General features: G+C 35.2%; 1 protein-coding gene across 5 annotated transcripts in view; it reads left to right on the top strand.

Annotated features, from left to right (window-relative positions):
- Positions 1–26,441, top strand: part of Kcnn2 (potassium calcium-activated channel subfamily N member 2) — a 424,434-nt gene that overhangs the window by 74,877 nt on the left and 323,116 nt on the right. Inside the window, exon 1 of one of the 5 annotated variants that reach the window (XM_077796932.1) lies at positions 7,753–7,851. The exons of the other annotated variants lie outside the window; for them this stretch is intronic. The gene's annotated coding sequence lies outside the window, so the exon portion shown is untranslated. Of the gene's footprint in view, positions 1–7,752; positions 7,852–26,441 lie in introns of those variants that run through there. 5 annotated transcript variants of the gene reach the window in all.

Genomic DNA, 26,441 nt, shown 5'->3' with positions numbered 1-26,441 from the left:
GGAAATAGGGATATTAAATGAAGTCATGTCTAAGCATTTGCTTCTCCCCCAACCCCTGTCCTCTGTGCCACTGGGATCCTCAAATTTAAGGGAGTAGAAGATTATTTTCTGGGCTTTCTGATAAGCCTAAAAGAAGATAGGCTAAAGATACCAATATCATGTTTTTTCTAATGAAAAAGAGTAGCCATATCCCCCTAAATGAAACCCATTGTCAAACAACATGCAGAATTTCCAGTAAGAGTTTTATATATGAATACATAGGCCATAATTATCAGAAACATGTATCTGACATAAAACAAGGATCTGACATAAAAAACAAAATCAAATTTTGTTGGAAACAAAGGCTAATAGGAAAAATGAAAACTTGAAAATATTGGTTATTATTCTTAGAGATAAGAAAAAAGCTGAATCGGTGATGTGGGAACACAATGTGATTTTTACAAGAGTATGCAGGGAAAGGCTGTTGAAAATTAATATATACTAAGAAAAATTGGGGAGAAAAATAAATTTAATAATAAATAAATCCACTAATGGAGAGAAAAACAAATAACAAGAAGTATAGAAAAAAAGAATAGAGAAAATGGAGGGATATAAAAAATAAAAATTCAATAAAAATTTACACAATTAAAGATTGGAGTTTCCAGGTTGAAAGTGTTAATTGAGGTCCTAGAAAAACAGATGCATATAGCTTCAAGTCAAAGTAAAATATCATGGAATAGAAGACTGGAGGCAAACAAAAATGCCTAAAAGAATCAGTAGGGCTAGGGTGGTGACTATAAAATACAAATAATCAGAAATCAGAGTAGCTTCTTCAAGAGTTCTTCACAGGACACTGGAAGCTGGGACAGAATGAAATAATGTGTTTGCAATTTCTAAGTCAAACAATAACTGACCTGAAATTGTGTACCCAACAAAACTATCAATTATAGATGAAGGAGCACTAAAACAATTTCAGAAATGCAAAGCCTCAAAAATTTTAAGTGTAATACTTAGCTTGATATATGAAGTAGTTATAATGTAAACTCTGAATATAGTATATTGCTATTTGGAAAGGATAAAATGGAAGGGAAGTATGGAAGTGAATTTAGTGGAGAAATGGTCAAATGGTGCTTGATTCTCATCTTTCATTACAAAAAGATCAATAGTTAATCCCCTGACCTCCTTGTTTCACCCCCTTTTATCATCTCCCCAATCACTATAAACAGGACTATTTAATAGGACTATTTAGTGTTGTGGAGACCAATATTAAAAGAAAGAAACATCTCAAAGTCTTGCAGGCAGTTAACTCTGGGGAGTTGGAAATGGTAGAGGGTAGATTTAGAAAGACTAATATTTTACATTAGTCTTTTTTGAAAAATTTAATGCATAAAACTGTATACCATTGATTGAAAAATAAAAGCAAACCACATGGGATTGGAAATAAAACTATGCTTAAATCATGAGTCTGTTAAGCTCTCTTTCCTTTTCTTCACAGTTAAAAGAATAAATGAGAGAGTTCATGTAATGAATTATACATAGTACATGGGAATCTTAATAAGCTCTAGTAAGTGACAGGCATCAAAATAGCTTTATATGTTTTCTAAGCCTCTGAAAAGGAAGTTTAGGGTTAGTGAGTTTAATAACTTTCAGAGTACAATGGCTAAATAAAAAAATAAGAGCTGTAACTGACTTAGCTATCATATGGATTCCTTCTTCTTTATTTTCTTGTAGGTAGAAACTGCTTCTCTCATCCTTATCTGAATACTTAGTAGTTGTTAGGTTGTTAGACTGTGGGTCCAGCAGTTTCCTCTTACACTCAATTTAATCATTGGTTCCTTTATTATGCTCAGGTCATGATGCTTACTTACACACGAGAGATAAAAATGCATCAATGTATATTACAATATCCTTTATTCTTTACATAAGTGATAATCAACCCAACCCATTTGTAAATATATACCAAAAATATTTCTTAAAATCATAAGACAATGGTAGACCCCTATTCCTCCATTCCTCCCCCAAGCACGCATTAGCCTTCATGTACATGCAGCCCAGAAGGGAGTACAGGTGCTTCTCACCCTATGGTGGGGTTATGTCCTGATAAGCTCATCCTAAACTGAAAATACTGTAAGCGTAAAGCACATTTAATACACCTGCAAACATCTAGCTTACTAACACAGGACACGGTAGACCGTCTCTTGCTTCCCATTCTGGCTGTGTGCAGAGTGGGAACTGTGGCTCACTGCTCCTCTCAGCATCACAAGAGATGGTCAGATCCATAATGCTAGCTTGAGAAAAGATCACAATTCCAAAATCTAAGTATGGTTTCTACTGAATGTAATTTTGCACCATAATAGAGTTGAAAAATCAAGTCCAACAGTTGTGGCTTGCGATACATGTATGTATGTATACATCGCGTAGTAGTAGTAAACACTGGATACATAATTTTATGTTGTGTTCCCTTGAAATCAACCAATAAACATGATCCATAAACATTAAGCTATAAACATTATCATGTGTAAAAAACAGGTTGTCTGGGGCCAGGGTTGTGGCTCAGTGGTAGAGCGCTTGCCTAGCATCCGTGAGGCACTGGGTTCATTCCCCAGCACCATGTAAAAGTAAATAAATAAATAAAGATCAATAAAGTAAAGGTATTGTGTCCATCTACAACTAAAATACACATACACACACACACTTATATATATATATATATATATATATATATATATATATATATATATATATATATTGCCCAAAGGATAAGGGTAGATGAAAGGCTTTTGCCAAGCCTTTGAAGCCTAAATATGATAATTTGTTTTATATACAGAAATGAGATGGCATAGGACAGGGTAGTAACAATTCTTCTCTAAATGTTGGAGAAAGGGAATGTCTTCATAGGTTCTCAACCTCATTAGCTCTTGAAATCTAGAAAGAATCTGAAAATAGCAATGAAAAAAAGATGAAAAGAATCAACAATTACTTGGATACATAGTTATGAAAAAGAAACAAAATATGTGAAAAATTAAAACATTGAAAGAAAAATCAGGGTGAAATAATGGGAAGAATAATTCTAATACCAATACACTTAAATTTTTGTTTCTAAATTAGTTGCTTTGGATGGTATATTGAAAGATGAAGTAATATTTATAATAAAACTAAGTTAAAGATAATCTTCCCCAAAGTAGAATTCTAGGAAAATTAATTAAGTTATTGCTTCTACCTTAGATGTTTATCAGGTTGTCAATTTTGCAATAATCCCTCTAGTTTCATTTAGTTAATATTTTTCACCACATGTGGAGAAAAATTTAAAACACCTATTGAAACTGTGCCGTTATTATTTAAAAATACATACCAACAATGAATACACTGAATGTTCCAGAGGTGCCTATTTTATTCATCCTCACACCTCCAGCATTTAAGCATAGTTTTTGGTATCTATAGGGGGTTTAGTGTTTTTGAGCAAAGTAATGAGTTATGTGATTTTCTACTTGCCATCCTTTCTATAGAACTTTTTATTAAAAAAACACAAACAGAAGTTTTCCTTAAGGTTGTATGTACTTCTTTTTAAAAAGTTTTAATTGGGTGGGGGTATCATAAATTTGTTAACCAGATATAGTGTCCAAATATGTTTCTCTCTGAACCAGAATTTGGTTGTGCTTTTTTAAAAAAAAATTCAGTAATGCTATTAATAACTTATCTGTTCATATAAGTTACCTCCATTTAGAGTGGTAATTCTCTTAAACCTAAATGGAAAACTTTAAGAAATGCAGATACATATTTTTCCTGTATATGCACTAAAACAGATTCTCTGGGCTTCTTTGAGGAAGGGGATGAGAAGGATTATGTTGATGAGGCTAAAATAAAGATAGATAAAAAAAATTGGTTAGAAGCTGCCAATTTTCAGGTTTTGTTTTGGAGTTTCCTTTATGAACTTTGATTTGTTAGAAGTACTACTTATTTGTTTTCTGGCCACACCTTAGGACAGTTCCACTCTGCTAGGGCACACTGCAAAAGCAAAGGAAGTAAATACTGTCGTTTCTACATAAGAAGTCATGCCTACCCCAATTTTACCTTTATGTGCTTTATTTGAGTAATCAAGCTCCTGTATTTTGGTTGAAATGTACATCACATAATAAGGGCAATATATTTAGTAACAAATCTTTTTTACATGGCAGCCTGTTATTTGGTTCCTAACTTCTGTGTCTTTTCTGGCTAGAGTTTTGTATTGTTGTTTTCTTATAGGAGTAAATAATTTGATAAAAATGAAATTTGAGGTAAGACAGTTTTACTAAGGACCCTGTGGATTTTTTATTGTCTCTTGGCATTATGTGTTGCATAAAAGAATTTAAAATTATACAGAATTCCTTCCCCAAGTTTCTTTTAATTTAGAAAAGCAAAGAAATGCACACATACCCCCTATCCCAAATACACACACACATGCACACATGCAAATACACATAACTTATAAGAATGGACAATATACCATGATTCATACATCAATTTTTTGGAAACATGGCCCCCAGAGTTTATTATGGAGATTAAATAGACATTGTATTAATTATATCTACATATAACATATTATTTAATAAGTAAACATTGTAGAAGCTAAATAATCTAGTATTGTCTTTATGAAACATGCTTATACACTCATATCTACATATTCATGTATATATTTGGGCACTTTGTTCAAAACTTAGAACTTGTACTATAAATTGTTTACTTTTTGAAAATCTAATGGTATTTTATAAACTTTGTTTTATATAATTTCATAGAGCTCTTTATATACGATATTCACAATGAAATGAAAGGCAATTAAAATACTCCTGCTTTGCAGTATATATTTTAGGTGAAACCATATTTTTTCATATACTTTGAAGTAACATACTTTAACAGATCAAATGCAGAACATAGTTATTTTGTATTAAGCTAATATTAGATTTGTAAAACATGTGAAATGATGGAATTCTTCTATCTCCTTTGTTTTACAATAATAATAATTATTATTATTTTATAGTGCTGGGGTTTGAACTGAGAGCATTATGGTGTACCACTGAGCTATGTTACCAACATCCTCCAAATTATTTTTCATATAGATATCATTTTTATTCATGTAAATTGTTTTTATTAAAGTTTAAAAAATACATATTTAAATAATTTCACAGTTTTAATTTCCTACTTAGTATGTATCTGAGATATAACCTATATATACAAAGGCTTTCATGGGCTCTTTAGTAATTTTTAAAATTATAAAGGAATCCTGAGACTAACATTTTTGAGATTTGTCAGCATACAGTATGAGGGTTATTTTCAAACAGGCAAATTTTCATTCAGGGCTGTTCTGGCCTGTTCATCTCCTGTGGGCTTTACCCAGGTGTGGGTTTGTTGCATTGCCTTCCACAGCCTGAACTCACATATTTTTTCCACTCATCCGCTTTGGAAAGATACTTTAGAAAAAAAATAATGTCTGGAACTGGAATAATTTATCCCTAAGATGCTATGAATAATTTGATTCAAATATTTAAGTCATCATCTGCATAAAAGTACTTAGTATTTTACCTCCTAAGTTTAGATAGAATTCCTAGTTTGAAAATAAAATGACTCCAGAGGAAAAACTTATGTGAAAAACTCAAATTCTATAAATTGATACAGATTTATGAGCATATTCGTATTAGAATTATTTTCTTATGTTCTTTTCAATGGCTACACAAAAATAAAACAAAAATATTATTATTAATTCCCATAGATTAGTCTGTAGTAAAATTACTGCCATCTTCTTCCTCCTCCTCCTCCTTATTATTATTATTATTTAGTGTCTCAGAAATCATTAAAGCTTTATTTGCTTACATTCTTTTGCTTTTAAAAGAAAAGTGGGGAAAGCAAAAAGTGTTTTCCATTTACAAAGATAAAATGATCTGTTTGCCTAGAGAAGCCCAAAATTCAAATGTTAACAGGGAAGACCAAAGGGTCCTTCCTACAGCCCACATTGTGTGAGCTGACCCTTGTCTTCTTACACATAGCCTTCAGCCCACTAGCCAGAGACCCTGTATGTGGCCAATTCAGACTGGGGCTCCAAAATCAGACCCATCTGTTTCTTTCTATGACATAAAGTCAAATAGAAGCTACAGCAAAGGTCAAATACCTGTATTTTATGGAACATAGGGCCCAGGCAGCCATTTATAGAAAACAAGCAAAACAAGAATAATTTCAGGTAAAAATTGTTTTATCTTTAAGTTATCATAGTAGTTTTTAAAAATCACATGTTAATGAGAAATTTTTGAGTGAGTCACACAAGGGTAGAATCAAGGGAAAAATGGCACTCTTCCTAGTAGAAATCAAAGAGCTTAAGAATCTTGGAGTTAATTTTGTCACTCATTTTTTAATTTTTAATTTTAGAAACTGAGTTAAAGATTAAATGGTAATAGGTCAGAGACAAAGCTCAAGGACCATGCACTCCCCTGTTTTAATGTAATATGTTTTCACATTTCAGTCTGCCACTTTATTTCCCTTCTCCACTGCATGGGTCAGTAAAGGGGGTTGCCAGGAGAAGAGTTGGGAAGGTCAGTTATCGGATTGGCATTGCTTATCGGTTCTTACTATCTGTAAGAGTTTCAGTTGTGATCAAGAATTTAAGAGAGAGAGAAATGTTTTGAAAAACAACAACAACAACAACAACAACAACAAACAATTGGTCAAGCAGTGAACAACCCAATCAAATTGAGCATTTGATGATGTATGATACATAGACACCTTTTCCTTTCAAATAAAAGCTTCCTTCTCAACTGGTGGAAAGCATTCCGTAGAGTCTCCATCTCAGATGCTGCTGACACAGACTTGAGAGTTTGATACAGGGTGTATTTGCAATGTATTATCTAGATGTTTGACTTTGGAATTGGTGGAACTGTTTAGTATGATAAAATCTCTGCACAATACTAAAGGAAATATGCTTTCTCTATATCGTATCTCTCAAAATAGGAAATGAAAATACAAATGTTTGTGCTCATGCAATGTCAGTACTGCACCTTCATAGATAAATGTGAGGAAATTAAACTGTTCTTGTTCTTAAAGCAGTGAGATAGGGACAGATAAATTTTATTGTATTTTTCATCATTTGGAGGTAATACCTATTTTGAGTTAATATGCTTCTTAAATATTAATTTATTAATATTTAATAAATTAACTAGAAAGTCAAAGCTCAAACATTATGGATGAGAATAAATGCTTTGAAATAGGGGTGAAAGTGTCTGTCAAACTTGCAATTACCATTTTGTTTCTGCTATAATAATTTAGCTTCAAATTGCTATAGGGGGAAATGTCATTTTTTAAGTGATGTTTTAGGATCAGAAAAATGTGAATAAGATCAGGAAAAATATTTTGATAGTAAATCTTCATTTCAGCATGATCAGCACTGTAGTTATTTTTCTAATTTCATACCATAAATCTTGAAAGTATTTCTTTGGTCATCTTCTCATCTTGTTAAAAATTCACAAACAGCTCAAATAATGATCACATGATCCAATATTATTCTTAGCTGAGGTTCTTTTTTTGCATATTTCGGCATTTTTGAAATGTGCTTTATTTGACTAGGACTTGGCCATTATATTTCATTGGACTCACTCATGTGATACAGCTTCATGGGTGTTCATTCTGTGATAGTTGCTTGGTGTTCTTGGAGTTGGGATTATCACAGTGAACAAAAACAAATTGGCTCCTACCTTCATAGAGAACACAACCTTGTGGGGAAGAGAGACGTGGCATGGCTTGATTGGTCGGGGAGGAAGAACATTGCATTAAGATTGGAAGGATGAGCAGGAGTTTTCCACACAAAAAGGACAGGAAAACATATTCCTGGAGGACAGGAAAGCCTGCATAAAGGTATGTGATGGGGAAGAGAATGCTACGAGGCACTGAAAGATCAATGTGGCTAAAATATAGAGAACTCCAGGGAAGACAGGATGAGGCAAAAAGCATTAGGAGGCTGGTATTGTAATCCAAAGGGAGATGGAACTCTGCTGAGCATGACTAGTGATAATAGGGTTGAGGAGAAGAAATAGACGAGGTAGAAGTGCCCTGGAGTTGACAAGATGAGACTTGGGAAAGGAGAAGGCAGGAGTGAAGAAGAAGACAGAGGTTGGAAAGTAAAAATTGAAAACATGGGGGGTCTTAGACACCCAGGGACAGTCATTTTGTAAACACATATATGACTCAGAAGTTAATAATATAGTAAACCAGATCTGAAGGTATGGTTTGACATTTCCATGATGGATACATAGATTCCACTTACCCCTGAGGTGCGCTTCTCACCCTCCTCCACCCTTGCCCTCACTCCAAGAGGACTGACCCTCTACAGGTTAATCAGTGGACTTCCCTGACCTCTGACTTCAAATCAGGTTCTGCCAATAAGGAATCCTGTCAAGAACAGTGAAGGTGCCAAAATACATTCTACTGTCATGTATAGCTAAAAAAAAAAAAAAAAAAAAAAAAAAAAAAAAAAAAAAAAAAAAAAAAGGAAAAGAAAGAAAGAAATATTAAAAGAGAGAGAGAGAAAAAAAACATGAAGGGCCTGAGAGCTTACCCTACATTTTTTTAAAAATGTTTCTTTTTAAGTTGTAGATGGGCACATAACTTTATTTTATTTATTTTTATGTGGTGCTGAGGATTGAACCCAGTGCCTCTCACATGCTAGGTGAACACTCTACCAGTGAGCTACAACCCCAGCCCAAGCTTATCCTACCTTTAAGAAAAGGATTTAGCTCACAGTATCATTGATCCTACAGAAGACATGGGGGCCATATTCAGAAACAGCAGTAACTGGAGTGTTGGTCTTTTCTTGGGTCTCTTGTCCAAACCCTAGTGTTCAAGGCACCATGAAGAAGGCTAGGAGACACCTGTGCTGGAAGAAGAGCCTGAATCTTACAATGAAAGTAAACATGCCTGTCCTTGGCTCAGGTGGAGGATACTGTATCTTCCAAGACTGTTTGCTATATCAACGTCCCAAAGATGGAAACAAAGCCTCCTGCATCTCAGCTCTCAAGCCCTACAGAAATGCAAAAATCCCATGGAGAATTTCTCCCAAGAGTTCTCAGCCAGAGATCAATAGGACTGAAGAGAAAGCAATCAAATTTATTTATTTCTCTTCTTTGGAAGTTGCCTGGGTCTGGTTGTGTCCCTGATCTGAGGGTCACTGATTCCATTAAAATTAGTTTCTACACAACTCTTTCCTAAGTTCCAGGCAACATAGTCTCTCCTAGTGCAGAGGGTCAAGGGAGAGTGACAACTCCTCCTTTGTCCTAGCCCCATATATAGCACTCTCATGAGAAGTTCCCTCATATCTCATCTACTTCTGTGTAAACAGCCTCATTTTAGACACCCCTTCATGGTTCGCCCCGACTGAGTGTGCCATCTGTTTCCTGTTGGGATCCCGAATGATACCAGGTCTCTGTGTTGTGGGAGATGATGAGACCATAATGTTCCTGGCTCCTTGTGTGAGCGCTCTCTCTCTCTCTCTCTCTCTCTCTCTCTCTCTCTCTCTCTCTCTCTCTCTCTCTCTCCTTCCTGGCTGCAGTGTGAGTAATGTGAGTCCCTGAAAAGTGAGAAGAAAAGAGCACAGGGAAGTCCCAGAGAAGCACTGATACTGAGCCATGGGCAGAGAAATTTGAACCCACAGAGGAGATTTTACTGGCTACAAAAATTTGGCTTTAGGGTTTTGTGATAAACTCTTCCTTACTGAAGCCACTGCCTTTGTGTGTGTGTGTGTGTGTGTGTGTATGTGTGTGTGTGTGTGTGTGTGTGTGTGTGAGATGGGAAGTGTGCAGGGAAGTGTGGGAGGCCTTAGAGGACAATCCACAGGAAGGAAGCTTGGAAATCCTGGGTTCATTTTGTTACCTACACTATAGGCGCAGAAATGTGACTTTGCCTGAACACCGGAAGAACCTCTGTTTCTAGAAATGCTGAAAATGCCAATTATATTTAGTGAGAAATACTACTGTCATTCTAGTGGATTATGTAAATTCGCACCAACTATTTGTAAGCATGTTTTTTGATCACCAAAAGTTGCTTCCCCCCCCTCAAGCCAGCCATCTCTACTTCCCCGGATTTTATTTAAACATGGTTTTTCTTCATTACCTTTACCTCTGGTTGTCATAGAATTTCTTTAGATGCATTACTGTGATTGATCAGATTAGAGCTGTCTTCCTACTTTTCTTCCATGTGTAAATAGAAATATTTTGCTCTAGGGAATTTACCTGAACATTGCTCACATGTTCATTTTGTGTGGATCCCACTCTTCAATAATTTTCCTGTCTTCTCACTTTAACCAGAGTATGAGGGTGTTTACTTCCTCTTACCCTCTCTAGTGTGCTCGTGTTCATTCCCTGGTGAGGTAGGAGTCAGGATATGTGTCCTCATACATACAATTTAGTATGGTGAAGGGATAATTTGTGTGAGAGTGGAAGGTGAAGAGCCATATTAAATACTTTATAAAATATTTTACATAGCTAAGTGGTTAGCAAATGGTTGTTGTTGTTATTATTATTATTATTATTATTATGAATGAAGTGACTAGAAGATGTGGTGTCATGTTACTGAGTGACATTAGTTAGATGTTAGTAGTTTTTTTTTCTGTCTCTTATTTAGTATGCTGTAAGTTAGATATGGTGTGCAATATTGAGAACAAAAGAAGACTTGTCATTATTCAGTGTGGGACAATGTGCAATTTGTAGAATGAACCTGATTCTAGAATCAATGAATTGCTAATTGCCAAAGAATTGTATTGACTTACAGGAAGGATTAGAAAAGTACTCAGGATACCTGGGCATTACTCTCCAGTGAAATATAATGCAATAAATCCACTTGCAAGTCAGATACACTTAGAACATATTAGTAGCTCCCAAATCATTGGAAATCTGTTTTTAATGTGCATCACTGGACCAGCATGACCTGAAAATTAAGTTAAGAAGTATTTGTACCATGCACTGTTAAGAGAAGAACTAATGCAAGCATAGACTGGATTAAGGCCATTTATTTTTACCATAGTTATAAATAGTTTAGACTTATCTTTCCATTTTAATCTTAAAACCAAGTGCAATATAGCAGAAGAGGAGACACAGGCTTTCCCTCAACACATAACATCCACATAAACAGTGGATGTTTATCCACTGTTTGCCAACTAGTTCCCTTTCAGAAAAAGTCAGAAATGCGAGAGACTCCTCTGTACTAGGCCAATGAGAAAACATCTACATCAACCAGGCAGGAAAAGCAAAGCACACTCAGATGTAGGCCCTTCTCTGCACATTGAACTACCCGACTGGGGAGAAATTCCCCACATCCATCTGCTCTCTGAGAAAAACAAGTTTCAGACCATACATATGGTATCCTAACTCTAAGGTTTCACAGTTTGGCTCTTAATTCACCAATCCTGGGAGTGGTGAATCTCCCTGGAATCTTGCTCTAGACCACAGGTGTCTGTGTTTGGTGGGGGGAGCTTTGGTTTCCCAGGGACTCCATCCTCAGGAACCAAGGCAGAGAAAGGGCTAGAATCAAAGATTCATGTTTTCTCTGGAAAGAATTTGTCATCATATTCTCCCAAATGTTGCTGTGACAGTCTGGCTTCTTCCTGGGTGACATCAGAGTAATAACGGGGCTGATAGACAGTAAACTTCTGGCCTGAGAAAGAGTTCAGGAATTCTTGAACCATCTCTATTGTGATTTGGTTACGAGGTATCTCCTGAAAAGTTCATATATTGGAAACATGATATCTAATATAACTATGTTCAGAGGGAAAATGATTAAATTATGAGAGATGTGACCTAATCAGTGTATTAATCCTCTTGATGGATTGATAATTTGAATGGATTACTGGTGGTGACTGCAGGCAGGTGGGCATGGCTCGAGGAAGTCGATCATTTGGGGGCATGTCCTTGGAGGCTACATTTTGTTCCTGGCTCCTTGTGCGCGCTCACCCTCTCTCTCTTTTTTTCTCTTTTTTTCTCTCTCTCCTCTCTGGCTGCAATAAGCTTAGTAGCTTTCCTCCACTGCCCTTCTGCTCTGATGTTCTGCCTCACCTCCTCACCTCTGGCCCAGAGCACTGGAGTTGGCTGACCGTGGACAGAATCTCTGAAACCGTGAACCCAAAATAAACTTCCCTCCTCTAAGTTGTCCTTGTCAGGTACTTTAGTCACAGCAACAAAAAGCTGACGAACACAATCTCCCTACTGATAACTACAGGTCTGCCAGCTCCTGGTGTTAAGTTCATGTGTACATCAAACACCTAACTTTTACAATCCCCATCCAAGGGACTGTACCCTAAACCTCCTGCCTGTGAAAACAGAGGGTACTGGGCATGTGAGTTTCCCTAGATCACAGAACAAAGATGGGTTTAAATAGGCATGAGAGTACTTCCAGGAGCTCCCTACTATGAACAGTGCAGAAAAGGGGTTAAAAAGAGCAGATTGCCTTCAGTTCTTTCCCTTTTCTCCTTGCTGTGAAGGGAAAGGATGGGGGATAGAGATAGGAAAGACAGTGGGAAGAATCTGACATAACTTTCCTATGTATATGTACGGGAGGACACGAGAGTGAGTCCCACCACTGTATACATCCACAAGACTGGGATCCTGATTAGAATAGGATGTATTGTATGCATGTATAATTTCATCAAAACGGACTTTACTGTCATGTATAACTAAAAATAACCAATAAAATAAAATAAAAAGCAGTTTGCTCTTTTTCCCTGCAGAGGTTTTTTCAAACATTCTTCCAGTCCCCATTTTTAATGGACAACCAGCATTCTCAGTAGTGACTCAGCATTTTTGAAGCCTTCTTTCCCTGCTTATCCAGGGATAACCCCAGGTTTAACCACTGCTCCTGGAAGGATTTTATTCATTCGTTGAGCAACCTAACCTTTACATTCTTCTTCCCAAGGGATTACTTCCTTAACCAGGGAAGTTGACAGGACTCTGCATTCTTGAGTTTAATTAATAGACTTTAACAAAGGAGTAGACATACACCTCCAACAACTGTTTCCCCAGGATTAGAGGATACAGCCTGAAAAGGAGGGCAGGCACATACCTGAGACCATCTCCCTGGATAAATGAGAGAGGGAAATAAATGCCTATCTCAGTTTTACCATGAAGATGGAAAACTGAAACACATCTGATACCCCAAACTTTCCAGCTAATTTGAGAGGGACTGTCTTCCACACTATGTACTGACAGAATGGGGCACCTCCTTATCTTCTGGGGCCACTAAAGACTGAGATAGCAGTCTCACAAAGATCTGAGAGGCACACTCTGGCTAGCTGAGTTGGTTAAGATCTTCCTTTACACAAAGCTAGTCTGATAAGGCTAGGAGGAAAAGTTGTCTTATCTAACACACAGGTGATCAAAGGAAATAGGGAAATGAGTAAATATGTTCCAAATTAAAAAAAAAAAGGAAAGAAAAAACTCTGAAAACGGACACTAGTGATATAAGGATATGTTATTTACCCCACTGGGGTAAATAACTGTCACAAAAATGCTCATCAAGATCACGAGAATAATATAAGAACAAACTGAGAATTTTAGTTTAAGTGATAAAAATCATTAAAATGTACCAAACAGGAATCATATAGCTGAGGAATACTATACATGAACTTGAAAAAAAAATGCAATAGAGGGATTTGACAGTAGCTTTGATTATGCTGAGAAAGGACTGGTGAACTCGAATACAGATCACTGGAAATCATCCAATCTGAGAAGCATAAAGAAAAAAAGAAACAGAGGAAGAATAGCTTAAGGAACTTATGGGACACTATTAATACTATCAAGTGGAACAGTAATTATCCGTGTGTCAGAAAAAGAAGAGAGAGAGAGAGAAAGAAACAGAAAAATATTCATATTCTAAGAACTATTGGCAGAAAACTCCCCAACCCTGTGAAAAGAAATAGAAGTTCAGACCCAGGAATCCCAAGGGGCATCATATAAGATGAATCCAAAGAGATCCATACCAAGGGTCTTAGTTCAATTTCTGTGGCTAATAACACATTATCACAGACTGTGTAGATCATAAGAAGTTTATGTTATCTCATAGTTCCTGTTCAAGGTTTAGAGGTTACATCTTGTGATGGCCAGTGTCACATGGCCACAGAGACTTACTATTAAGTCACCAGGATTAATCCTAGATAAAGATGGACCCTCTAGATATGGAGCTCTCAAAGGTGCCACTGGCAAATGCCATAACTATATCAAGTTTCTACTCTCTTTATACCTCAGAATGGGGATTCAATTTCAGCATGAGTTTTCAGAATGGGAAAGTGATATTCAAACCATAGTACCATAACACATTGTAATTAAACTTTTGAAAGTTAAAAAAAAAATGAAAGCATCTAGGAAAAATAGGCTTATTACATACAAGGGAAACTCAATAAGAATATAATTGGATTTTTCATGAGTAGTCTTGCAGACCAGAAGGCCATGAGATTATATATTCAAAAATCTGAAACAAGAAAACTACCAACCAATAATAGTATACTCTGTCTTCCATAAAATAGGGAAAATAAACACTTTCTCAACAAAAGTTGAGGAATTTTATTACCACTGAACTTGACTTACAATAAAGAGAGATCTTCAAGGTAAAGGAAAAGGATTCTAATTAGTAACATGAAAATATATGAAAGTATAAAACTCACTGGTAAAAGTAAGTACATTGTTAAATTGAAAACATGAATACTGCAATGGTAAATGAATTATCTCTCTACTATTTAAAGACGATTATAATTTGTTAAGGGATACAAATTATAAAAGGATATAAATTGTGACATCAAAAACATGAGGGGAGGGAAGGGAAAGTAAGGTGGAATTTGTGTATGTGATCAAACTAAGTTGTCCAAGCCTCAAATAGCCTGTAACTGTGGAACCAACCTAGATGCCCTTCAGTGGATGAATGGATAAAATAAATGTGGCATATATACACAATGGAATTTTACTCAGCAATAAAAGAGAATAAAATCATGGCATTTGAAGGTAAATGGATGGCATTGGAGAAGATAATGCTAAGTGATGTTAGCCAATCCCCAAAAAACAAATGCTGAATGTTTTCTCTGATATAAGGAGGCTGACTCATAGTGGGATGGAGAAGGGGAGCATGGGAGGATTAGGAGAATTCTAGATAGGGAAGAGGGTGGGAGGGAAAGAGAGGGGGCATGGGATTAGCAAGGATGGTGGAATGTGATGGACATCATATCCAAAGTATATGAATGAATACACAAATTGGGTGTCAACATACTTTATATACAAAGAGATATGAAAAATTGTGGTATATATGCGAAATAAGAATTGTACTGCAAAAAAAAAACAAACCCAAAGAACCCCCAAAGTACATGTATAAATACATGAATTGGTGTGAACAAACTTTATATACAAAGATATGAAAAATTGTGCTCTATATGTGTAATAAGAATTGTAATGCATACCGCTGTCATGTATTTAAAAAATAAAATCAATCAAAATAAATAAAATATTAGCAGCATTTCAGAAAAAAAGAATTTCATATAAGCCTCAGTATAACAACAATACAAAAAGCCCATAGTAGATTCATAAAAGATATACAGAAAGGATTCAAAACATACCACTACAGAATATAGTCAAATCACAAAGGCAGAAAGAAAAAAATAACAAGAGATTTACAAAACAATCAGAAATCAATTAACAAAATGATTCTAATCCAATTAAAAAGTATAGAGCATCTGAATGGAAAAAAAAAATAAGACCCAATATCTGCTGCCCACAGGAGACTCAATTCACATTAAAAGACAAACACAAGCTGTGAGTAAATGGTGGGAAACAGATACTACACATAAATGGACACCAAAAGAAGGCAAGTAAGTAAGCTGAGCTTACATCAGACTTAATAGACTGTAGGTCAAAAATGATAAAAAAAAAAAGACAAAAAATGTCATTATGTAGTGATGACTGGTAACTTCACTAAGACTTGTAAATATATATACACTTAACCTCAGAGTACCTGAATTAATTAAGCAAACATTAAGAAATCTGAATGAAGATACAGACTCCAACACAATTATCCCAGGGTTTGAATATCCCACTTAAAATATCAAAACAATCATCCAGACAGAAAATCAATGAGAAAACACTGGACTTGAGAAATACGTTAGAGTAAATGAGCCTAAAAAATGTTTGCAGAACATCCCATCCATAGCAACAGAATACACATTCTTCTCAAGTGCACACAGAATGTTGTGAAGAATACATTATATGTTAGATCACAAAACAAGTATTAACAAATTCAAGAAGATTGAAATTATCTTAAATACCTTTTCAGACCACAGTGTTGTAAAACTAGAAATCAATAAAAGAAGATATGAAAAATTTACAAATACATGGAAGTGAAAGAATATTCCAATGAGCAACTCTTGGGTCAAAAAGTAAATTAGAAGAAAATGGAAATATAACAAAACTTATGGAGTACAGCTAAAGTAGTTCCTAGTAGTGTTTAAATTTTTTTGTACTAAATACCTACATCATAAAAAAGAAAGATTTCAACAAAGTGATCTTTTTGTTATACCTTAAGGAACTAGAAAAATCAACTAAATACAAAGTTAGCAGAAGGCAGGAAATCACAAAGATCAGAGATGAAATAGAGACAAGAAAAACAATAGAAATGATCAACAAAGCTAAGATTTGTATTTTTCAAAAAGCTAAATAAAATTGATAGACCTGTAGGTAAAAGAAAAAGAAGTATCAAATAAAATTAAAATGAAATAGAAGATGTTACAACAGATAACACAGAAGTACAAAGGATCATAAAACACTATTAAGAACAGTTATATGCCAGCAGCACGTTAGCTAGACTAGAATCAATGGATAAATTACTAAACATATAACCTGCCAAGATTGAATCATGAAGAAATAAAAAGTCTGGACAGACTAGTGATGAATAAGGAGATGGAATCAGCAATACAAATATTTCTATCAAAATAAAAGCCCAGGATCAGATGGCTTCACGGCTTAATTTTAGCAAACATTTAAAGAATTAATACCAATATTTCTGGAATTTTTTGTAAAATTAAGATGAAGAAATCCTTCCAAATTAATTGTATGAGGCTAGCATTACCTGATATCAAATCTAAACAAGGATAATAAAAGAAAAAATCTCCACAAACAATATGCCTGATGAACATAAATTTTAAAATCCTTAATAGAATACTAATAACTCCATTCAACAGTACAGTTATATCCCAGTAAAGCTGAAAAAAAAAACCCACAAACTTCTTCAAAGGAAAAATAGTACATCAAAAAGATCTTTCACCATGATCAAGTGGAATTTATCCCTGTGGTGCAAGGATACTTCAACCTATGCAAATCAATAAATATTATTCACCTATTGAGAGAGTGAGTGAAAACAATATGATCATGGCAATAGATGCAGAAAAATCATATGACAGAATTAAGCATCCTCTTCAGAATAAAAACTCTCTAGGAAATCAATATAGAAAAAAAGGTTCCTGGCACAATAAAGGTTGTATATGACAAGTTCACAGATGGCAACATAATAGCAAAAAAGTTAAAGGGTTTTTATTTAAGATGAGAGACAAGACAAGGATGCCCAATGCCACCACCTCTATTGAACAAAATACTCAAAGTCTTAACTACAGCAATTGAGTAAGAAAAAAAAAAAATGAAAAGAACACAAATAGGAAAGGAAGAAGTGAAATTGTTTGTGAGATTGTCTGATGATATGCTGATAATTTCTCCTCTAAAAAACTTAAAACTGAAAACAGGTTCAGCAGGTTACAACATCTGCATGCAAAAATTAGTATCATTTCCACAGACTAACAATGAAGTATTTTAAAAATAAATTAGGAGAACAATCCCATTGTATAAAGAATACATAGGAATTTATTTAACCAAGAATATGAAAGATCTGTATACTGAAAATCATATGATATGTGTGAAAGAAATTAAGGTGACACATAAATGGAAAGATATATCATGTTCATGGACTAGATAAATTAATATTACTAAAATGTACATACATTAAAGCTATCAATAGGTTTAATGTAATTCCTATTAAAATTTCTATGTCATTTTTCACAGAAATAGAAAAAAAATCAAAAACATATGGAACTCTAAAATATCCTGCATAGCTTAAGTAATATTGAATAAAAAGGATGAAGGTTAGAGGTACCACATAACTTGGTTCCAAAATATATTTCAAAGCTGTAATAATTAAAACAGCATAGTACTGGCATAAAACCAAATATACCAGCCAACAGAATGGGAAAAGAGCCCAGAAATAAACCTACCCAGGTATAACCAATTGATTTTTGACAAAGGTGCCAAGAATGAACAATGAAGAAAAGGACTGTCAATAATTGGTGTTAGGAAGCTGGCTATCCAAATGCAGAAGAATGAAATTTTATCCTCATGTAATAACACATATAAGAATCAATTCAAATGGGTTAAATTATTAAACATAATCTTTGCAACTGTATAACTACTACAAGGAAACCTAAAGGAAAAGCCACATGACATTGTTCTGAACAATAGTTTCTTGGATATGAGTCCAAATGCACAGACTACAAAAGCAGACAAGTGGGATTGTATCAAACTAAAAAGCTTATGCACCGCAAAGGAAATGGTTAATGGAATGAAGAAACAACCATCTCACTGGGAGAAAATATTTGTAAATCATATATCAGGTGAGGGGCTCATACCTAAGATACGTAAGAAATTCAGACTACTCAAGAATAAGAAAATAATCTGGGCTGAGGATGTGGCTCAAGCCATAGCGCGCTCGCCTGGCATGCGTGCGGCCCGGGTTCGATCCTCAGCACCACATACCGACAAAGATGTTGTGTCCGCCGAAAACTTAAATAAATAAATATAAAAAAAAAAAAGAAAATAATCTATTTAAAAATGGACAAAAGACTTGAATAAATGTTTCTTTTAAAAAGACATAAAAATTCTCTTCCACTATATGCAGAAATGCTCAACATCACTAATTATTAAGGAAATGCAAATTGAAATCATAAGATAATATCCACTCTACCTGTTAGAATGGCTGTTATAACAAGATCAAAGATAACATGTGTTGGCAGTGATGTGGAGAAAAGGAACTTTGCACACTCTTGGTAGGGATGTAAATTATTACAGCCATTTTGGAAAACATTGGGAGTTCCTCAAAAATCTGAAAACAGAATTACTATGTGATCAAATGAGATTCTACTTTTATTTATCCAAGGGAATTGAAATCAACACGTGGGGGAGACATCTGCACTCCCATGTTCATTGCAGCTTTGTTCATAATAGCCAAATTCCAGAAAGAGTCTATGTGTCACTCAAGGAAGAATAGATTTAATATATATATATATATATATATATATATATATATATATATATATATATATAGTATATATACACAGTGGAATACTATTATTTTTTAAAAAAGATGAAATTCTCTCATTTTGTACAATATGGATGATTCCAGAGGACCTTATGAGAAATCAGAAAAGCCAGGTAGAGATGGTCTCACCGAGATGTGGAATCTGAGACAAAATCATAGGAGCAGAGGTGGAATGGTGGTTACCAGTGGCTGAGAGGGAGGAGAAGGTGGGTAAGGGGAAAATATTTAGCAAAGGGTACAAATTTTCAGTTAGAACTTGTTCATCCAGGTGATTATAGTTAATCATGTATATTTCTAAATGTCCAATAGAATGGATTTTAAATGTTCTTGCCACAAAGAACTGATAATGGATACATAAAATAGCTTGATTCAGTCATCCCAGGCTATAGACACCAAAATATCACATTGTATCTCATAAAGGTATATCATTGTATCCCATAAGGGTATATAATTATAATTTGACAAATTAGAATTTTAAAAAATACGAAGTCATTTCCATCAAAAGGTTATTGATAAGCTAAATATATCCTTTATATGTGGTTGGTAATTTTTTAGGACTCTTGGAAGCTAAACATTGTTTTAGACACTCTATTGAGGTGATATGTAAATGGAATGAAATTAAGAAGGTGTTGAGAGCCACAGCCAAAGGGGCCCCAGCAAACTTCCAGCTGCCAGCAAACTTCCAGCTGCCGGCTGATGATTGGCTCACAGTGGCCCCAGCAACATCTAGCTGATTGGCTCCTCTGCGGTGATGTTCATTGGGCTGTTTCCCTGCCCTTCAAGCTGCCAGCTGATGATTGGCTCACAGTGGCCCCAGCAACATCTAGCTGATTGGCTCCTCTGCGGTCATGTTCATTGGGCTGTTTCCCTGCCCTTCAGACTACGGAACTGCTCATTGGGGGACTTCTTTGGCTCCGCCCACGCGACCTAGCCAATCGGCCTCAAGAGCAGGAGGATTGTGGGAGGTGGGGGTTGGTGTGTGGGGAGGCTTGTGGAAGCCGGTGGTGGCAGTTGGGCACTGAGGGTTTTTCCTGAGGAGCTGTTTTGTTTGGCATTTGTAGTTTTAAAAATAAAGTTTGTTTCTTTTGACAAGTAGCTCCTGAATTGTGCCCAGCCAGACTGCGGCAAGAAGGAACAACTTTGCCAATTTACCAAATTAAATTATCCCATATTAATATAATTTTCTAAAAAAAATCAAGCACAAATAATTCTAAGGAAGGGCCAGGATGTGTTCATTAAAATTGTAATTTTGTTACTGAAATAGGTTACCTGAGATTATACATGCACATTTGCGTGTGTGCATGTTTGTGTTTGTAAGCAGACATATATATTTGAATTTCATAAGACAATGATCCTGTAAGTTGTATAATAATTTAATCTCCCCTCCTCTTTATCAATAAACACAGGCTTCATAGCTAATTTTAAAATTGAAATAAAATATAGTATCTGAGGAAGGCATTTCATGCCAAGAATAATTTTACTTTTGTACTACTAATTATAGTGAGCACTGCTTTGAGATACAGGTAATAATTAATGTTCCTAATTATCTTTCAAAGAAGATACACTTACCCAACTTCTGAAAACTGAAGCAGGCACTATGGCAAGGTTAATTCACTTGCCTAAGATCATACAGAATGTAAACGGGGAAGGTCAGATAAAAATCTAGGTAACCTGGCTTTAGGCTCTGTGCTCTGAACCACTGTTACATATTTGTATTAATTCTCCTCAATGTGTGTTTTTCTTTTTCTTTAACTTTGGCAGCAGATAATTAGAATAAGCAGCCTGTGTATTATCTCACAATATACAAATACTCATTTAAAATTTTTCTTTCCTAAGAATTGTTGAATGAATCTGACCTAACTTTCCTATGTACCTGTATGAATATGTCACAGTGAACCTCACCATCATGTTACTGTTTACGGAATAAAATGTAAATAAAATAGAATTAAAATGATAAATATTTTTAGGTTGTCCTCAATAAATTTTATGGCAGGGGAATCTAACAGTAACCGTTCATATAGCTTAGGACTATTCCTCATGAAGAATATTAGCCTGAGAAACAAGCTTAGGATTTCTCAAGGATAAAGCTGACCAAAGAAACAAATGTTTACTTGAATGGAGGTTTACAGTTTTAATGAAGTAGTAAGTTTAAGGAAAAAATAGCCCAGAGTATTTTTGAAGTAGATGATTAAGGATGAGAAACTTGCCTCATTAAAGAAAATATGGTATTAGGACACAGAGTGATAAATAGGCTATTGAAACTGAATAGAAAACTTAAAATCAAACTCATGAATACAAGGGAACTGTGTGTGTGTGTGTGTGTGTGTGTGTGTGTGTGTGTTTGTGTGTTTGTAAGCAGTTATAATACTACCTATATTATACATAAATATGTGTCATATTATATATGTACATTGTACATTTATATATTATATATGTATGTCATGTATGTGTAGTCATACATGTAAAATCATATATAATGTGATTTATAATTTTAAATTTATAACCTTACAAAATTTTTAAAGCCTGATCACACCCCAAAAGTCCAGCAACAAATGAATATAAATTAGGAAATAGCTACATAATACCATACTACTCAGCCATAGAAAGTAAAAAGGAACTGATACTTTGAAACAGGAAATCTCAAAATAAATATGCTAAATGAAAGAGCACAGACAAAATTGTACTTGTATGGTTTGATTTACATAAAACTCTAGGACATGCAAATGAATTTTAGTGATAGAAAGGCCAACGTTGCTCAGGAATTGGGGTTGCATTTGACCTGGACTACAAATGAGCATTAGGAAACTTTGGGGGTTAAATGTTTCTTATCTTGACTTTGATGATGGTTTCTCAGGTGAATGCATAAGTCAAAACTAATCAACCTGCACATTTTTGAGATGTGTGCTTATTATACTTTATACCTCAATATTTTGAAAAAGTGGAATAGAGCTAACAGGAAGGAGGTTCAAAATATAATAGAAGAGACAATAACTATCAGTATTTTGGCAAGCTGGTGTGGGTAACAGAACAGGTAGAAATAATTAACCAAAAGTAGGAAGAAATACTCTTTAAAATAATAGAAGAGAAATAGTGTATATACAGGTAAATTTGTATATTGGTTAGTGCTGGTGGTCTGAATGTTTGTTTCCTTCCAAACACATGTTGAAATTTAACTTCCATTGCAAAATATTCAGAGATGGGTGCTTTAAGAGGTGATTAGGCTATGAGGGCTGTGCCCTTATGAATAGATTCAATGGATTAATGCCACTGTGTGGGAGGGAGTTCATTATCACAGGAACATGTTTCTTATAAAGGAAGAGTTCAGCCTGCCTCTGTCTCTCTCTCTATCCCTCCCTCTTCTTTCTTTCCCTCTCCTTGCCCTTCTGCCATAAGATGATAAAGCAGGAAAGACCTCACCAGATTCAACCACTAGAACCTGAACCCTCACAAGTTACTAGATTTCCCAGCCTCAAGAACTATAAGAAATACATTCCTTTTCTTTATAAATTGCCCAATCCATGGTATTCTTTTATGACAGCACAAAGCAGACAATGACAGTGAACAATAAGAAGGTATTCTCACCTGATCATTTCCTTGTGCCAAAGCTGGTAATGAAGTTACTTGCTCAGAGTGAAAAGAAAAGAAGAGGAGTTTAAAAAATAATACAGAAGGCATCATAGTTTCTATTGCTGCATGACAAACCAAACTTAGTGGCACCAAATAATACCAATTCGCTGTGCTCAAGAATTATGTGGCTAGGGCACAGTAGGGTGTCTTGTTTCTATTCAAAAAATATCTAGGGTCTCAACTGAGAAGACTTGAAGGTTGGAAGTAACTCTGTGGGTAGGGCCTGAAATCATCAAAAGGCACATGCACTCACAAACCTGGGAACTGATACTGGCTGTTAGGACCTCACCTGGGACTATGAGATGGAATATTATCTTAGTCAGTTTGGGCTGTTAGAATACAAAGGGCTGGCTGGCTTACGTAACAGAAATTTATTTCTCAGGGTTTGAGAAGCTGAGAGGTCTAAGATAAGCTACTGGTAGATACAGTGTCTGGTGAGGACCCACTTGCTAGTTTGCAGGGGCCATCTTCTAGTTGTATGCTCACATGGAAGAGTGCAAGGGGACAGAGTGTAAACTCCAGTGTCCCTGTTTATAAAAACACTAATCCCCTTTCTGAGGGGTCTACTTTCATGACCTATTTAACTTCTAACCCCCCCCCCCAATCTCCTAACACCATCACAATTAGTGTTAGGTTTTCAAAATCTTAACCTTGTAGAACACAAACATGCAGTCCATAGAAACACCCAATGTGATGTAGAGGCTTTCCCAGAGGCTGCTTTGGCTTCCTCACAACATAGCACCTGGGTTACAGAAGAAAGTCCTCCAAGAAAACCAGGTGAAAACTGTCCCACCTTTTATGATCTCCTTGAAACCCACCTCCCTTATAATGTGCCTGCCTAGATTAAAAAGAAAGGTAATATAGACCTCGCCTCCCTAATAGGAGAGCAATTACTTCATTTTACCAGCAAGTAGGATATTGTTGTGGCCATCTTTGGAAAGATAAAGTTGGCTTTAAAAAAGTTTGGAAAAGCCACTCTATAGGGAATGTGAGTTTATCAGAGAAGTTCTGTCAGGCCAGTGGGTAAGACACACTTGAAATTAGTGATACCTTAGATACATTATGAACATCATCTCGATTGACTTTCTCTAGTTGTTACCTTATATACATAAAAACATCACCTCTATTGACTTTCTCTAGCTGTTCTTGGTTGCTATGCAGTAAACATCAAGAAAAACAAATCATTGAGCTCATCAGCCATGAGGCTTTGACAAATGCAAAAGAGAGGAAAAAAAGAGAATTTAGGATAACAATAGTTCTTAGCTTTAATGAATTGGCCCATACATTATAGTGTATTAATGCTGTATGTAATAGAGACTAGTCCCTGCTTTCACACTCGCTAAAATTTTGCCAAATATTCCCATCTAGAGCCTGATTTTAATATGTGGCCAGTGACCCAAGTCTTCTGGCCTTCAACATCACATCCTTTCTTCTTATGCCAAGGGGAGAGATTTACAAAGAACATTGTCACAATGTCAGTGTCAAATGGGAACTGCTCATTGGCACTTCTATCACTTAGGTTAGAAGACCGGTATCTCAGAAGCAAGGGCTGGGAACTCTATACTTATCTCATACAGAATTCCAAGACCACATGGAAAGATAAGAGCCAGAGTGGGAAATAATGGTACAGGGCATTCAACCACTAGAACCTGGACCCTCACAAGTTATAATATAAATATATGAGATATATATATATATATAATGTTTCCCCTATGAGAAAAGACATTTTGGCTAAAAAAGATAAAACAGAAAACAGTTGGAGAACTGAGTGAACATGTTTTGGGAATTTAACCCTGCATCTCTTCTTTCTGCAACTTGGAACAAGATAGGAGGAATGTGGGATGGCCATTGTCACATGCTCCAACTTTTAATATGCTCTAATCTTGCTTGCAGTATGGATTTGGTTTGGAATCTGACCAGTTTATTGTTTACCCCTCTTAATGTGAAGTGAGGTGGAAAGAGATGTTTTCCTGTTCTGGGAACAATTGGGCTGTTAGAGAAATTTAATAAGATCCCAAGTTACAAATATTCCTTTCAGAACCTATTAATTAATATGTCAAAGAGGATAAAGATAGATGAAATTATTTCAGATACGATGGTAATTTTGATCAGCATGAAACAGAAATATAGTTTAGGTTCCTTTCATATTGACCAGTGACTTAATGAATGACTTGAATCATTTTTTGATTAATTGGATGTACATTTTCCTGCTATTGTCAATAGAAAGATGATTATTTTTCTTTCCTATTTAGTATATTATATTGCCACTTATCAGGGACAACCTCAAGAGATAATTGATTATGTTATTTAATAATTGTCAAAATCTTTGGCTGGAATTCCACTATCCTAATCCAAAAACGTAATTTTTGGCAATCATTATTCATCACTTAATTAACAGTGTACCACTCTTATAGAGCAGGTCAAATGATTCATTTACCTGGTAATACCTTTTTATTAACTACTTTATCTTGAAGAATTCACCAGTTAATTACTTTGCATAAAATTAGATGTGGATTTTATTGAAAAGTTTTTGAGGTGATAGCGGGATAACATTAATGGCCATATTAAATTATTTTCCATGATAAAATCACTTTAGCCAAACTCCATGGTGTGGAACACTAAGCCTCATTCCTCTACATGTTGGAGCAGACCACAGCATTTTCAGTAGGAAATTTAACCCTCTCTGCAGATGACTTTGTGTTCCACCCCCTCATGAAGTTGAGGTTGCTGAGTTTTCCTGTAGGTTTGGGTATGTTTTCAAAAGAAGAGGCCAACAATATCCAACTTTCCATGCACTGAAAGTTGAAACTTAGCCTCTTCTCTCAGTAACATATTTTTACTTACCAGATACAGATAGTACATACACAAATTCTGCCCACCAATTTATATATTTCAGTGTCCTAATTTTATTCTTGTATTCAGTCAAAATTAGGAACCCTCTTATTTGGACTATACTATTAAAATTATCCACAAAAATATGTCTACATTATCTCAAACTATACTTTTCCTGAGAATTAATTTATTTTTATCATATGAAAACTCAGCATATTTCTTGTTTTGCTTAATTCTTGGAATCTCAAAGGCATATTTATTATACAGCTTTAACCATTGAATGACTTTTGGTAGGACTGTTAAATACTGATTCGGACTGCTTTTCCACTCTGATGTTCTGTTATTTTTTCATTTAATATTCTTGTATTATATGCTTCAATGACCATGTCTAAAAGTACTGAAGCAAAAGTCATGTTTAGGAAGGAAATAGGCCCTCTAGTAGCTTTGACCTCAGCTGGAAGGCTATATCAGATATTAAAGAGTAACATCATCAACAACAAATTAAAGCCCTTTCACAGTTCTCTCTATATGTATGACAAATACCCCATGGGGAAATGCTCTTTGAGTAAGAGCAAAAATGCCAGCAGTTGATATTTTAATTTGTTTCA

This window comes from Urocitellus parryii, chromosome 1, assembly GCF_045843805.1.
Source record: "Urocitellus parryii isolate mUroPar1 chromosome 1, mUroPar1.hap1, whole genome shotgun sequence".
NCBI classification, from domain to species: domain Eukaryota; kingdom Metazoa; phylum Chordata; class Mammalia; order Rodentia; family Sciuridae; genus Urocitellus; species Urocitellus parryii.
This window is presented reverse-complemented; position numbering and strand designations above follow the sequence as displayed.